This window comes from Schistocerca gregaria, chromosome 10 (assembly GCF_023897955.1).
Source record: "Schistocerca gregaria isolate iqSchGreg1 chromosome 10, iqSchGreg1.2, whole genome shotgun sequence".
NCBI classification, from domain to species: domain Eukaryota; kingdom Metazoa; phylum Arthropoda; class Insecta; order Orthoptera; family Acrididae; genus Schistocerca; species Schistocerca gregaria.
Window position 1 is genome coordinate 128,662,672 of NC_064929.1, and position 15,257 is coordinate 128,677,928.

The 15,257-nt window shown below is 42.8% G+C and overlaps 1 protein-coding gene across 3 annotated transcripts in view; it reads right to left on the reverse strand.

Annotated features, from left to right (window-relative positions):
* Positions 1–15,257, reverse strand: part of LOC126293606 (uncharacterized) — a 121,976-nt gene that overhangs the window by 61,998 nt on the left and 44,721 nt on the right. The window lies entirely within an intron of this gene.

The following is a 15,257-nucleotide window of genomic DNA, read 5'->3' on the forward strand; positions in this document are numbered from 1 at the left end:
CTTCAGGGCCAGAGGGAATCTGTATCAGTTCTATACTGAATTTGCAGCCGAGTTAGCCCTTCTTCTAACTATGCACCATCTTAGATCCCCGACGAACTGTGCGTAGTTCTTTGAAAGAAGAACAGATCGTAACTATCTACAAGAAGGGTAGTAGAAGTGATCCACAAGACTACATCCTTGGCACTGATTAGTTGTATAACCTTAGAACATATTCTGAGCTCACACATAATGAAGTATCTCTGACAGAATGGCCTTCTCCACGCCAACCAGCACACACTCTGGACACATTGATCATGTAAAACTCTTTTCTCTCATGATATACTGAAAGCTTTGGATCAAGGCAACCAGATAGATGATGTGTTTCTTGATTTTCAAAAAGCATTTGACTCAGTAACACATAAACTATTCCGAAAAAGTCTGTTGAAGTTTCAAGAGCCAGCTTTAAATGATGACTCTAGGAAAAAATGTAAACCTATATGCATCGCTCACACAGCAGCATTCTAATGATCGTTCTTCTCACACTCCATATGTGAATGGAACGAGAAGAAATCCTTATAACTGGAAGGATGGTACGTATCCTCTGCCGTTCACTTAGCGATGGTTTGCAGAGAATAGATGCAGATGTAAAGGGAAGTGCGCTTTGTGGCCAGACTGTGGTTATGTGGAGGTTGTAGGTGACTGGAGAGACAAGCGAAACCAGGTCTTGTGCTGTACAAGGTTGGGAGGGTAATTTCTGTCTGAAGGCCTCAGCCAGACCACTGGTATACACTACTGGCCAATAAAATTGCTACACCACAAAGATGATGTGCTACAGATGCGAAATTTAACCGACAGAAAGAAGATGCTGTGATATGCAAATGATTAGCTTTTCAGAGCATTCACACAAGGTTGGCACCGGTCGCGACACCTACAACCTGCTGACATGAGCAAACTTTCCAACTGATTTCTCATACACCAACAGCAGTTGACCAGCATTGCCTGGTGAAACGTCATTGTGATGGGTCGTGTAAGGAGGAGAAATGCGTACCATCATGTTTCCGACTTTGGTAAAAGTCGGATTGTAGCCTATCGCGATTGCGGTTTATCGTATCGCGACATTGCTGCTCGCGTTGGTCGAGATCCAATGACTGTTAGCAGAATATGGAATCGGTGGGTTCAGGAGGGTATTACGGAACGCCGTGCTGGATCCCAACGGCCTCGTATCATTAGCAGTCAAGTTGACAGGCATCGTATCCGCACAGCTGTAACGGATCGTGCAGCCGCGTCTCGATCCCTGAGTCAACGGATGGGGACGTTGCAAGACTACAACCATCTGCATGAACAGTTCGACGACGTTTGCAGCAGCACGGGCTATCAGCTTGGAGACCGTCGCTGCAGCTACCCTTGACACTGCATCACAGACAGGAGCGCCTGCGATTTGTAATTTTTGTAATTTATTTGCGTGAAACACGTAATTACATGCATAGCAATTGGTAGTACAATACAACAGTATACAATCTAATTTTACTTTATATTAGAAGCTTAAGAATGTAGTCCATTTTATTTGCATAATAATACTTTAGATTTTAGTTTCTACAGTAGGCTATAGAAGCACTCCTCAATGAGTCACGATTTTAGATGTATTTTGAATGTCTCTCCAGTTATTACCTTCAGTAATGGTGTACTCGACGATGAACCTGGGTGCACGAATGGCAAAATGACATTTTTTCAGATGAATCCAGGTTCTGTTTACAGCATCATGATGGTCACATCCGTGTTTGGCGACATCGCAGTGAACGCACATTGGAAGCATGTATTTGTCATCGTCATACTGGCATATCACCCAGCGTGATGGTATGGGGTGACATTGGTTACAAGTCTCGGTCACCTCTCGTTCGCATTGATGGCACTGTGAACAGTGGACGTTACATTTCTGAGGTGTTAGGAGTCGTGGCTCTACCCTTCATTAGATCCCTGTGAAACCCTACATTTCAGTAGGATAATGCACGACAGCATGGATACAGAAAATGTTTGACTGCTGCCCTGGCCAGCACGTTCTCCCGATCTCTCACCAATTGAAAACGCCTGGTCAATGGTGGCCAAGCAACTGGCTTGTCACAATATGCCAGTCACTACTCTTGATGAACTGTGGTATAATTTTGAAGCTGCATTATACCTGTACAGGCCATACAAATCCAAGCTCTGTTTGACTCAATGCCCAGGCGTCTCAAGGCCGTTATTATGGCCAGAGGTGGTTGTTCTAGGTACTGATTTCTCAGGATCTATGCACTCAAATTGCTTGAATATGTAATCACATGTCAGTTCTAGTATAATGTATTTGTTCAATGAATACCTGTTTATCATCTGCATTTCTTCTTGGTGTAGCAATTTTAATGGCCAGTAGTGAATTTCCAAAGGTATTCTCATCGCTAAACATGCAACAGCAAAGGTGACTATGCTGTACGGAAGGGAATTCGTGGTACGGAGTAGGGTACATTGTAGAAGTGGAGGTATTGCTGCTGGTGGTTGATAGGTTTAATATGGACGCAGGCACTTGTGTAGCCATTCCTGAGATTTAGGTCAACCTTGAGGAATGTGGCTTCCTGTGTTGAGAAGGACCAGCAGATGGGAATGGGGGAGAGGTGGTGTTGAGGTTCTGGATGTATGTGGATAGCATCTCCTTGCCATCGGTGCATATCTTCGTGATGTCTTCAGTAAATCTGATCCAGTAGAGGGTGGGATTCCAGGTGGATCAGGGGTGTGCAACCCACAGCCTGCATGCAGCCCAAGAAGGTCAGCATTTATGACATCAGTAATAAAAAAAAAAGTTATGTAAGCTATGTCCACCAAAGCTTGCCACTACTGCCCCCATTGCAGAAATCTAACCAGATTTCCAGTCCCTCCTCATATCCTTAGGTTCATCCCAGAACTATCTGAAACTCTTACCTTACAATGCTATTCTCTCATTGGTCCATTCTGACAGCTTCTTTTTCTTCTTCTTGCTTGGCTGTTATTGCTAGTAGTGTTAAGTATGTGCAGACCAAAGACACTCTTCTTCCAGTGTGATCCATGAATAGGTTGGTATAAGATGGTGTCACGTGGGTGCCCATTGCTGTATCATAGATTTATTTGAGGTGATGGCAGGAGAAAGAACCACACTCCACCACCTAAAAACTGTCAACAAATTCTACATCATTGTGGTTTTGAACTGCAGCGATTACTTGGTGGAAGGACTCTGCCAGTTGTCAGATTCATCCACCAACAAACCCTGCCAGAGTGATACCACTCCAGAAATTTAATGGCATCTCCAATCCCTCCTCAAATCCTTAGGTTTATCCCACAACCCCCCCCCCCCCCTCTCTCTCTCTCTCTCTCTCTCTCTCTCTCTCTCTCTCTCTCTCTCTCTCTCATCTCCCCCCTCCCGTTACCATTCACACACCTCTCCATCTCCCCCCCTCTACCCCTTCACACACACACACACACACACACACACACACACACACACACACACACACACACACACACACATGCTCTCATAGACCAAAACCTTCAGCCTACAACCCTCTTACTCACAGCCCACCCTCCTATATGAAAGACACTAAGCACTTCCTCCACCGACTCTCCATGGTTCCTGTTCCTTTACCATATGGCACCTGGCTCACCATTATTGATGCCACATCCCTGTATACTAATGTCCCTTGCTGTGACTAAACATTATCTTTACCAATGCCTGACTGATTCGAAACCTACAAACTCCTTCGTGGTCACTACAGCCAACTATATCCTCAATGACAATTACTTTACCTTTGAAAGCATCACCTACCGACAAATCTATGGTACAGCAATGGCATCCACATGACACCATCAAACAGGGCTTATCCAGAAAGCGAAGTGATGCTTTTTTTTTTTTTTTTAAATTATTGCTCAGATAGGTTCAAAAACTTAAAAATTCTTTGCTCAGATAGGTTCAACAACTTAAAAATTCTTTGAAGTATGAACCTCCTGCATCAATAAATTTTTGCCAGCATGATTCCCGCAATCATAACCTTTCTTGAACTCTATAATTGGGATGTTCTTCAGGGAAGCCATCAAAGTAGCTTGCACACTGCCTGCCAACTCGAGATGCTTTCCTTTAAGGTCCCTTTACAGCTGAGGAAACAAAAATTCCTCAGTGACCAGGTTGGGACTGCAGGGCAGCTGTGGCATCATTGTCACACAGATCTCAGTCAGGTAGCCTGTGACAACAAAGGCGGTGTGAACCAGTGCATTGTCATGGTTCAGAACTCTTTTTGGACACAGACCACCCTGTAATTCAGTCTTTGGAGCACTTCCATGTAAATCTGAGTACTGATCAGCACACAAACTCGTGCACTGTCCTCTTTGCATAAAAAACAATGTACATAGACTTCACGCAGCACTGTTCATGTGAGGTACCTCCTGGTGAATAGAAGATGTCACGTTACATTTTGCGCTCTGCCTCTGCATCTTACTGAAACACTCATGACTTGTCCCTAGTGACTACATTGTCCATGAAATTGGGATCATCTTCACATAGTTGCTAGAGTTCTTCACACACTTCCACTCACTGTTGCTTTGGCAAGTTGGTCAAAAGTCTGGGCACAAGTTTTGCACAAATCTTCTGCATGGCCAAATTTTCTGACAGTCCCACAAACAACCATTTTTGGCAAGTCCAATATTTCCAGCATCAAGTGAACCCTCATTCGACAGCCTGAATTCAGTAACTGACAGCGCGAATTCAGTAACTGACAGACACGAGTCAGACGGCCATCCATATGCGATGTTGACAGGCATTCTGTGAGAGCCCAATTGACAATCTCTTCCTGACTTTCTGTGATTTGGAAAGATAACCATCCTCAAATAATTCCTCCAGCATTCACAAAGTTTCCAGTGGCATCTTGCACAGTGGCAACTGAGCAACCTATTGTTAGAAAGCTAAGTGTCGGACCCCCCCCCCCCCCCCCCCACACGCACACACACCTAAATTAAAACTAGGCTGAACACTGTGACATAGAGTCATGTCACAAAAAATTGCAATGTATTACTTTCTGGACACACTCTGAATGTCAACCTATTTATGGAACATCTAGAGGAATCTCTCCTTAACACCCAGGATCCCACCCTCACCTGGTTCAGATTCAGTGATGAGAGTTTTGTGATCTGGACTAAGGGTGAGGGCATCTTATCCACATTGCTCCAGAAAGAACCTCTATATCTTCTCTGTCTCATTTGCTTCACTTTCTACTCCTCAAACCAGCAAATCACCTCCTTCAATGTTGACCACCTCAAAAGATGGCTACATCGCTACCTCCACCCATATCAAACCTACCCACCACCAGCAATACCTTCACTTCAACATCTGCCACCCATTCCATACTACAAAGTCCCTTGCATACAGCCGAGCCGCCAGTGGCCATCACACCTGTAATGGTGAGCATTCCCTCTCCAAATATACTGAGTGTCTCGCTGAGGCCTTCACAGACAGAAAGTACATGCACAAACTTTAACAGAAACAGATCTTCTGTGTCTTGCCCCTCCAGTCATCTACCACCTCCACATATTGACAAGTACGGCCACAAACAACCAGTTCTCTCGTGACTCAGTACCACCCAGGACTGGAGCAACCAAATCGCATTCTGTGCCAAGTTTTCAACTACCTCTCACCATGTCCTGAAATGAAGGATATTCTACCGACTGGTCCTCCCCTCCCCCGCCCCCCTCCCCCACCAAATCCCACAGTGGTATTCTTCCAGCAACTGAATCTATGCAATCCCCTTTTCCTGCATAAACTGTTCCACCTTGCTCTCCCATGAAATGCAGGGCCCCTTGTGAAAGCAGTCATGCGATCTTCAAACTAAGCTGCAATCACTGTGTGGCTTTCTATGAATCAATAAGAATGACAATCAACTAACTGTGGCCAAGAGACAGCTGGACCACCCAGTTGCTGAACACACTGCCGAAGACAATGTGCTTCACTTCAATGACTCCTTTGAAGCCAGATTTTCTGAATTGTGCAGGTCGAACTTTACCTTCGAATTGAATGCCGATGCCATCATAACGACCAAACGCAGCCTCAACCTCAGTGGCATCACATGGGATACTTTTCAAGAAGAAATGGCGTCCAATCTCGACACTGCTCCAGACCCAGACGAACGAGGTGCAGATGAGGTGCTGTGGCAACTTATTTGAGGGGTCGCCAAAGCAGTGGCTGCAGCCACTCCTGAAAGGCATGACAATCAAGAAAAGCCCCGCACACAGGAATTCCCAAAGTATCTCAAAGCAGCAATCACGGCGACAAAAAGACTACACCGCAAATGGCAGGTAATATGGAATTCCGCTTCCAAATGGCAGCCGAACAGATTGCAGTGGGAAATCAAAGAGGGGGCTCACAAAGTCGTGTCATTGAATACGGAGAACGGGGCGTGGCGTGGCAAGCAGTGAAAAGCTTCATCCGCGACACCACCAAAATACCGCCGCTGCAAGTGGGTGCGTCTTCTGGGTGCAAAGGCCAACACCCTCATGGATGTATTTGCTGCAAACTTCATTCCGAATGAAGACCCCATTGACCCAGAACACGTGGTGCTCACAGAGGAATGACTCTCGCTCTTCACGGCAGCAGAAGATGCTGAAACCGTCATCAAACCAATCGCTAAAGACGAGGTTGAGCTTCAACTGCTCCAGCTCAAAAGCAGAAAGGCAGGAGGACCTGACCTCATCACCAACCAACTCATCGAACAACAGCCGCCCACAGCAGTTGTACACCTCATGAAGATCGACTCCATCCTAACAACAGGGAGCTGGAAACATGCCGAGATTGTAGCCCTCCCCATGCTGTGGAAGGACTATAGGCGGGTGAGCAAGTACTGCCCAATCAGCCTGCTGGCAGCACTCTCTAACATCTTTGAGATGCTGTACCTCTGATGCCTGGGCAGCTGTATAGACTTTTAAGGTCTCCTGCCTGAAGAGCAATTTGGAATCCGTAAGGGTCATTCCACCACGCAACAACTACTGTGGCTAACAGAGGAAGCATTCTGTGCCCTGGATCGATGCAAGTATTTTGGAGCATTTCTGCTCGACGTGTCTCGTGCTTTTGATTCAGTGTGGGACAAAGGCCTCCAGTATATACTGTTTACATTGGGGATTCCTGTGTCACACCTAAAGCTCCTGCAGAGCTACCTCGCGGGCCACACATTTCGAATACAGGCAGGTGGCAGAATTCCCACAGAATGCCAAATACTCACCTGAAACCCATAAGCTTCAGTCCTGCGTCAACTGCTATACTCACTGTACACTGCCGACCTTCTGCGTACCGATCGTGTGCAACTCACACTGTAAGTGTATGATACTGCAATGTACTGCTGCAACATGCAGGTGCAACAGTTGCAAAGGTGACTGCAAACCACAGCCACCAAACTGGAAGACTGGGCAGCATACAATGCCACCAAATTGCAAGCCATTGTCATAGCTCTCAGAAACGTGTCGGCTGACCTCCAAGAGGCAACTATGTGGAAGACCAGTCCCTTGGAGCACCACTGTCAAATACTTTGGTGCCACACTTGACAAGAGACTAACGTGACACCCACACATTGAAGAAATTTGGAAGAAAGTAATGGGACGAATGATCCAAATTCTTCACTTCTGGATCACATCCCTCATATGAACAGTGGTGGAATATGCCGCCGTCATACGGGGAAACACAGTACTGACAAACTTAACCCTGTGGTGCATGAATTTCACTGCAGTGGACAACTTTTAATGGTCAATTCTCTGGCATCTTCAATCAGTCATGAGGCTGAAAATGCATGCAGGACACAACACCAGTAGGGAGTGGCCACTGCAGTGAACTGAGTGCATATTCAGCCTCAGGACTGATTGAAAATGCCAAAGAAACGACCATTAACAGCTGTCCACTGTAGTGGATGCTATGCGCCACAGGGTTAAAAAGGATACAAGTGGCGCAAAATAGAGTACTGAAATGGATTTCCCGAGTGAGGAACTAAATGAAATGGCGGACATCCAAGGGCTATGCAATCGCATAGACGAGATGGCAGAAAAGTTCTAAATCACTGCCGAATCCTCGCACAATGTAAAGATCCACGAACTCGGCAGTGGAGCGGAGGGTGCACCTGGGCTGGCCACACCATCTTCGCCAGGTACACTGACTAAGAACAATTCTCTAACAAAAAACGTACACAAGAAAACACAGAAAACCAAACGCTTGGAAACTAAAGGGTACACACAAAGGATACTTATGGAAGGAATAGCATTACAAATGCTGACACTTCGTAAATTGCCTGAAATCCAGAACATGGAGTTGCAATGAATGGTAGTGTAATGAGCCATGGCCAAGTTGGAGTCTAGCCATTCTACACATGCTACAGCAGTGACTTAGGACTTTTATAATTTCACTTGTATTAGGCATTGTATATAATTAAGAGATTGCTTATGCTTCATGTCGCCCTTTGCTTGCGACATCTCATTGTACATTTCTCAAAATTAAGTGTTGTCATTAATTTTGCTGTAATAAACTTCATTAATATGATTTGCTTGAATTGTTGCCTAGCGATCCAAGAGGCAGGTTTCCTAGGCAACCCTATATTTGATGAGTGGGCAGGACACAACAGTATGCTACAACATCACTTTGCTTCGAGCTGTGCATCGGAGTATCTTCTTGAATTTCATTTTTTCATCACTTGAGTGTTCACATATTAAGAATGTGATAAGACTGGCTGATTATATAATGAGTAATGTGCTATCAGTCTGTGTTCTGATTGGCTGAAGGGATTGTGTGTCCTGTACTCTGATAGTGTAACAAAAGTACACTGCACAGCGCAATCTCGATTTCACAGTTTCTGAAACTACTGTGCCATATCCAATAGATTTCATATTTATACCTGATTACTGTGAAAATACACAGTTTCAACACTCCAGCACAATAAAGATCTATCCAAGAAATGTCCTTTTTTCCAAGGTTTTTTGTACTACAATGCTTGCAAGTGCAATACTGATATATAAAAATTCTACCTTTTATATAGGCTAAGTGCATATACAGTAGAATTATTTAATATAACTACTGAACATTCAATTTTGTTCTCTTTCGCTTCTAAGATCAATAGTCCTGAATGACTACGTTGCAACATTTTAGCACTTACATCTGTCTTGTGATATCATAGCAGATGTTAAAATGTCTATAAAAAATCTCAAGTATTGTAAAATAATAATTTCAGAAAAATAATCATTGTATTATCTGTTTCAGCATAAAATTAATAATGGATTCAAGTACAAAATAACTTTCTGCTGCCAGTCACGTTTTGCTTTTTATTTATCTTTTGCACGACGCTTTCTGGGAAATGAGTCCCACTTTAGTGTGCGATTTTCTGTGTTTTATGACATCTACTCGACATTATGTTCATGTGCGAGCTACTGCATAGTTCTGCTGCCTTTACTGTAATATATAAATCACAAATATATTAATTGTGAATTTCAAAACAAATCTGCCACTACCTCAAGAGCAATGACTGATTACAATGTTCCATGTTTATATATGACAGTAAACTTAACAGAACAATGCAGCACTTCACACCGAAAACATAATGAATAAATTGCATAACGCACAAAAAGCACACTTAAAACTCTGAAGTCTTTCAGAGTTTTCCCGAAATCCAGTTTTACAATCTTTGCGTATTTTCATTCGCTGGCTAATACTACACCAACATGAATAATATGGAAGTGAAGAATATGGTAGTTCTCCACTTCCACCCACCTCTATTTGACCATGAAACACACTAACAGTTGACAAATTTGCTGTACATTTCTCATGGAATTTTATATGTCATTTTGATGTCACTTGCGAGTGATTCTGGACCACAATGTTGTGTAAATGTCTCTAAATGATGTCAAAGTTAGCGTAAGGAGGGCTGTGCGTGAAGCTTTCAGTGAATTCGAAAGTAAAATTCTATGTATCGACTCGACAGAAAATCCTAGAATGTTCTGGTCTTACGTTAAATCTGTAAGTGACTCGAAACAGCATATCCAGACACTCTGGGATGATGATGGCATTGAAACAGAGGATGACACGTGTGAAGCTGAAATACTAAACACCTTTTTCCAAAGCTGTTTCACAGAGGAAAACCGCACTGCAGTTGCTTCTCTAAATCCTCGCACAAACGAAAAAATGGCTGACATCGAAATAAGTGTACAAGGAATAGAAAAGCAACCGGATTCACTCAACAGAGGAAAGTTCACTGGACCTCACGTGATACCAATTTGATTCTACACAGAGTACGCGAAAGAACTTGCCCCCTTTCTAACAGCCGTGTACCGCAAGTCTCTAGAGGAACGGAAGGTTCCAAATGATTGGAAAAGAGCACAGGTAGTCCCAGTCTTCAAGAAGGGCCATCGAGCAGATGCGCAAAACTATAGACCTATATCTCTGACATCGATCTGTTATAGAATTTTAGAACATGTTTTTTGCTCGAGTATCATCTCGTTTTTGGAAACCCAGAATCTACTCTGTGGGAATCAACATGGATTCCGGAAACAGCGATCGTGTGACACCCAACTCGCTTTATTTGTAAATGAGACCCAGAAAATATTAGATACAGGCTCCCAGGTAGATGCTATTTTCCTTGACTTCCGGAAGGTGTTTGATACAGTTCCGCACTGTCGCCTGATAAACAAAGTAAGAGCCTGCGGAATATCAGACCAGCTGTGTGGCTGGATTGAAGGGTTTTTAGCAAACAGAAAACAGCATGTTGTTCTCAATGAAAGTAACCTCTGGTGTGCCACAGGGGAGTGTTATGGGACCATTGCTTTTCACAATATATATAAATGACCTAGAAGATAGTGTTGGAATGCCATGTGTCTTTTCGTGGATGATGCTGTAGTATACAGAGAAGTTGCAGGATTAGAAAATTGTAGCAAAATGCAGGAAGATCTGCAGCAGATAGGCACTTGGTGCAGAGAGTGGCAACTGACCCTTAACATAGACAAATGTAATGTATTGCGAATACATAGAAAGAAGGATCCATTACTGTATGATGATATGATAGCGGATCAAACACTGGTAGCAGTTACTTCTGTAAAATATCTGGGAGTATGCGTGAAAATGATTTGAAGTGGAATGATCATATAAAATTAATTGTTGGTAAGGCGGGTACCAGGTTGAGATTCATTGGGAGAGTCCTTAGAAAATGCAGTCCATCAACAAAGGAGGTGGCTTACAAAACACTCGTACGACCTGTACTTGAGTATTGCTCTTCAGTGTGGGATCCGTACCAGATCGGGTTGACAGAGGAGATAGAGAAGATCCAAAGAAGAGTGGTGTGTTTCGTCACAAGGTTATTTGGTAACCGTGATAGCTTTACGGAGATGGCAGACTCTGCAAGAGAGGCGCTCTGCATCGTGGTGTAGCTGCTTGCTTGCCAGGTTTCGAGAGGGTGCGTTTCTGGATGATGTATCGAATATATTGCTTCCCCCTACTTATACCTCCCGAGGAGATCACGAATGTAAAATTAGAGAGATTTGATCTCACACGGAGGCTTTCAGACAGTCGTTCTTCCTGCAAATCATACACGACTGGAGCAGAAAAGGGAGGTAATGACAGTGGCACGTAAAGTGCCCTCTGCCACACACCGTTGGGTGGCTTATGGAGTATAAATGTAGATGTAGATGTAAATGTACCACTTTCCACAGAAACGTGCACTTAGGCCATAGAGTATAAATATCTCTGAAGTGAGCATTCGGATGCGCAGAAAAGATTTTGTGCTGTCAACATACACTTCCAAGCTGGTTACGCGACTCGGGACATAGTAGGTTTGTATGTAAAGTGCCCCATACATTTAGAATGTCATTACATCACTAGTATAGACAGATGCTCTTCATAGGTAAATATGTTTCAAAAACATCATAATAATTTGTATTTCTTACCTGGAAGAAAATGGTTTGAAGAGAGATTAAGGAAACCACGAAGGTGGTACCTGGATTAGCCACCACAATTTTCCACATTGCATGGCATTTAATCATATTTCTGAGTCTGACATAGTAATTTTTTGCTGCGACAGTATTGCAAAAAGACTTTGTAGCAAACCAGTGCCTCTGAGAGACCAAAAACTATCGAATTTGCACCAGCGACTTTATCAGCTGCTTCATTGATTTTGGCAGTTTTTGTCCGTTTATTTTCCTCTTTCTTGTAGGCTAACATGCAGTGCTGCTTCCTGCTAACACTGACATATACATTTAATGCACTTGCTTCCCACCACACAACAGATAAAGGCAGAGATTACTAAAAGATTAGAGCACTGGTTAAATGCACTACAAAGCCAAATGCATCCCGCATATTACAGATTTATGACATGTTGCATACTCTTTTCACTGATATCCCCCCCCCCCCCCCCGGCCTTACCCCCCCCCCCCCCCCCTAAAAAAAACCACAGTATACTGCAAGAAATTATAATACTGTGCCTCCCCCTACCATTTATTTTAACTCTTCAGTGTAGGGCCATTTAACTGCATGAAGGGAAGGGGGTTGACACACATGAATGGCATTTTAAGTACCAATATTTTATGTTTGTGTATTAATGGTAAAGAAAATAAACAAAGTAAATGCCAGCAAAGCAGCTCGTTCTGTAATTTGATTACACTATGTGTGTGTGGGGGAAGGGGAGTGGTTATTTTTTATTTTTTTGGCCGAATTTTGTTCCCCTGTTATGATTAGCAGAATATAAAACCCAAGTTTGAGGATGCCAATACGGTAATAAAAATAAACATAGCAATTACTTGGCTTGTGCAGAAGATGTATTATGATAAATGCTGAAATTTCACTCATTGCTTTTGTGTGCTTCACATTCCTCTTAGTGTCGATATAAGTTCCTATTTACTTCAAATTTTCTATGCTCTAACAAGTTGGTTCTCTCTCTCTCTCTCTCTCTCTCTCTCTCTCTCTCTCTCTCTCACACACACACACACACACACACACACTTTTGAATAAAACACTAAACTGTTACTTCATATTACATAGTACCACATAAGGATTATATTTCAGTTTAAGTGGCCACAAATTACACAGATGTGAGCTGTCAGAAATGCATAAACAGGAAAGAAGCCTAATGTGTATGTCGTTTCTAAGGTTCACAATTGACAAAAGAAATGGCCATTTTTTTGAGCTGTGGAATTAAATGGCCTTTTATGTGTATCAGTTACATGAAGTGACACGCACCTTGCAATGTACCAGTAACATATATAGCATTTCTTCAAAGTGCAACTAGAACACCGCAGTATGTCATAGTATTCATACAACAAAAACTTTTTTCCTTGTTGTATACTTTCCTTTGCACTTGCAGTAACAACAGTACTTCACACTGCTATTACAAATAAACAAATGGTGAAAATGCAACAAATAAGTATAATACTAAAAGTTTTGAGCTCTGCAGAAAGCATAAATAAACACCGGTATCCTGAGATCATGTGACAATCACAGATTAATGTTGATAATGTATGACAAGACACATTGCTCCTTACCATAAAGAAGGCACATCAAGTTGCAGACAGGCACGTTAATGTTGACAAAAAGCACAGTACACAATGCTCACTCCTGAGATATTTCTACACTATGGCTTAGGCCTGCATTTATCATAGGCCACAGTTTCAGTGTAATGACATCATGCGCAGTCTATATTATGTATGGTCTACAATTCAAAGCATGACATGATGATGTCAGCCAATATTAATGTATCTGCTGAGTAGCAGGAATACACAAATAGGAAAAGTTCATGGTTTAAATCAATATACAGGGTGTTTCAAGAAGAATATACATATCTTAAATGGATTTATTTATTAAACTTTAAGACATACAAATATGAAACTTAACACACATATTTACGAACCTCTGAAGTTCAGATTACAGATGTTCAATATGTCCTCCATAAGCGACACGAACAATATCACATCAATACTGAAATTCCTCCCATACTCGGGGAAGCATGTGCTTCGTCACTGATGTTATGGCAGTACAGATCCAGTTCTTCAACTCTTCCAGGTTCTGTAGGAGTGGTGGTACATAAATGTTGTCTTTAACAAAACCCCACAGGAAGAGGTCAGAGAGTGTCAAATCTGGTGACAGTGGAGCCCAGCTGAGACATGCTAAGTCACCAGCTCCTTGACGACCAATCCAACGGTTTGGTAGAGTTTCATTCAGATATACACGCACTTGGCAACTCCGGTGATGGGGTGCCCTGTCTTGTTGAAAAATGAAGTTGTCTTCGTGCAGTCTCAGAAGCAACCAGTTTTGTAATGTAGCAAGACACTGCTGACTTAACTGTGTTTCCATCAAAGAAGAATGGGTATAAACAGATGATCGGGATATCGCACAAAACACACTGAACATGTAAGAGATTCGCCAAAATTCAATGGCTGCAAGGGGGTTCCGTAGGCCCTAAATTTGAACATTGTGTTTGTTTCCCTGACCGCTAACACGCAAAGTCACTTCATCACTGAACACAATATGTTGTATGAAAGTGTTATCATTCTCAACAGCATCAAGAATCTCGTTACAAAATTCCACACGTTTGCATTTGTCATCTAGATGCGGAGCTTGTAACAGCTGTAACTTGTGCGGCTTCATAACCAACCGATGTCTCAAAACACGTCAAATTGCTGTAGGCAGTTGTGACTCCCGACTGGCATGAGGAGTTGATTTTGAAGGACTATGTTGGAAAGCAGTTTGAATTCGGGCTACATATTTTTTTCAGGAACATGAGGGCAGCCAGGACTCTTTCCTTTACATACATGTCCTGTATCCAGAAACTGTCGATACCATCTGTGAATGTTCCACTCATTCGGAAGATCGATTTGGTACCTCAACCTGAAATGTGTTTGCACTGTAATCACGGAATTGCACTTCGCAAACTCGAGAACACAAAATGATTTCTTCTGCGGAGCAGCCATTTTAAACGTATGACAGTTGATAAGCAATACAGAAGACAACTGACATCTAGCAGCTATTAATATAAACTACGCTATGTATTCGTTTCTCCAATAGCCGAGCCGAGGTGCAGCGATCGATAGTTTGGACAAAATAACACTTTGTACCATGTACATTATTTTTTAAACACCCTATACATAGATTAGCTACAAGAAAAGCTAAGCGTTCACATATAATATTGTTTGTTTCCCTTCCCCCCCTTCTGTCTGCTCCTTCATCTGCAATACGTTTTGTTTCCTAGCTTGCTTTATTGAATGAAGGAATAAGATTAGTAGGAGTG